Source organism: Tursiops truncatus, chromosome 13, assembly GCF_011762595.2.
Source record: "Tursiops truncatus isolate mTurTru1 chromosome 13, mTurTru1.mat.Y, whole genome shotgun sequence".
Classification (NCBI taxonomy): Eukaryota; Metazoa; Chordata; class Mammalia; order Artiodactyla; family Delphinidae; genus Tursiops; species Tursiops truncatus.
Window position 1 is genome coordinate 2,467,673 of NC_047046.1, and position 1,799 is coordinate 2,469,471.

At 32.7% G+C, this 1,799-nt stretch overlaps 1 non-coding gene across 1 annotated transcript; it reads right to left on the reverse strand.

Moving 5' to 3' along the window:
- Positions 1-1,139: 1,139 nt before the first annotated feature.
- On the reverse strand, positions 1,140-1,212 carry TRNAE-CUC (transfer RNA glutamic acid (anticodon CUC)). The gene has a single exon. It is a non-coding gene; the product is annotated as a tRNA-Glu (tRNA).
- Positions 1,213-1,799: the final 587 nt, after the last annotated feature.

The following is a 1,799-nucleotide window of genomic DNA, read 5'->3' on the forward strand; positions in this document are numbered from 1 at the left end:
CTTCATTATTTCCTTTCACGGCTTCAGGTTTAATTTTCTCCTCTTTATCTGGTCTCTTCACATTGAAGCTTGGATCATTTTTTCAGACATTTCTTCTTTTCTCATATAAGCATCTAATGCTACAAATTTTCCTCTGGGCACTGTTTTATCTCTGTCTCTCAAACTTTTATGTTATACTTTTATTTTCATGCAATTTATATAGTTTTTTAGTTTTATAGTTTTTTCATAATTTCCCTTGCGACTTCCTGTTTGACCCGTATGTTATTTACGAGTTTGTTGTTTACTTTAAAAATATTTGAGGATTTTCTGGATACCTTTCTGTTATGGATTTCTAGTTTACTTCCATTTTGCTCAGAGAATATACTTCGTAGGATGTTAATTCATTTATATTTTTGAGTATTTTTTATGTTCCAGAATATGGTCTATCTTGCTAACTACTCCTGTGTTCTTGAAGAGAAGGTTATATTGATAGTGTTGTCCAAATATCCTACATCCTTACTGACTTTCTGTTTACATGTTCCTTCCATTAGTGAGTGTTGACCTCTCCAATTATAATTACGGATTTTTCTGTTTCTTCTATTAGTTTTGTGAGTTTCTGCTTCATGTGTTTTGGAGTTCTGTTTTTGGGTGCAAACACACTTAGGATTGTTACATATTGCAGATGAATTGACCCCTTTATGAGCATAAAATACCTCATTTTTCCCCCTTGTATTATTGCTTATTTGGAAGTCTATTTTTTCTGACATTAATATAGTTCCTTCAGTTTTTTTTTTGGTAGTGATTGCAGAGTATATTTTCCGTATTTAAAAAATTTTAACCGGATAATGTCTTTATAATTACAGTGTGTGTCATCTAGGTAGCATATAACTGGGTGTCGTTTTATATCCACTCCAACAATCTGTTTTTTAATTGGTGTGTTTAGACAATTTACATGTCATATAATTTCATATCCGATTAGGTTAAAATCTATCATCTTCCTAGTTGCAGGATATTCTTTCTGTTCCCTGTGCACCCCCTTGACTGTTTTTTAGTTAATTGAACATTACTTGTAATTTTATTTTATCTCTACTATTGGGCTATTACTTGTACCCTTTTTTTTTTTTTTTTTTGACCACACTGTGTGGCTTGTGGGATCTTAGTTCCCCGACCAGGGAGTGAACCTGGGCCCTCGGCAGTGAGAGTGCAGAGTCCTAACCACTGGACCACCAGGGAATTCTCACTTGTACCTTTTTAAAATCACGGCAGTAATTGCCCTAGAGTTTTGAATACAGACTATTAACTTATTACAATCTAATTTCCAAAGAATATTACACCACTTCACATACAGTGTAAGAACCTCCAGATAGTATATTTACATTTCCTCTCTCCCACTTTTAGTTTTATTAATATCATTTTTTATTTTTACACATGCTATAAACCCACAGTATATAGTTATTACTGTTAATTTTTTTAACATACTTTCTTTACTGGAAAAAATGAAATGGGGGAAGGAAATGAATATTTAGTTTCTGTCATGGGTCAGGCATTTTTTATGCTTTTTCCTATTGTTATTGTTTTCGCCTTATACAATCAGTCATCTTTTAGAACAACTGTAAGTAAGAAAAAAGTGGATTTTATATCTACCTACATTTTAACCATTTCCAGAAGTCTTCATTTCTTTGTGTGGATCCAAGTCTCTGTCTGGTAATACATTCCTTCTTCCTGAAGAACTTCATATCAGAGATCTGATGGTGATGCATTCCTGGTTTTCACTTTTCCGAAAAACCTTTCCTTTTAGTTCTGAAAGTATTTACTTAAAG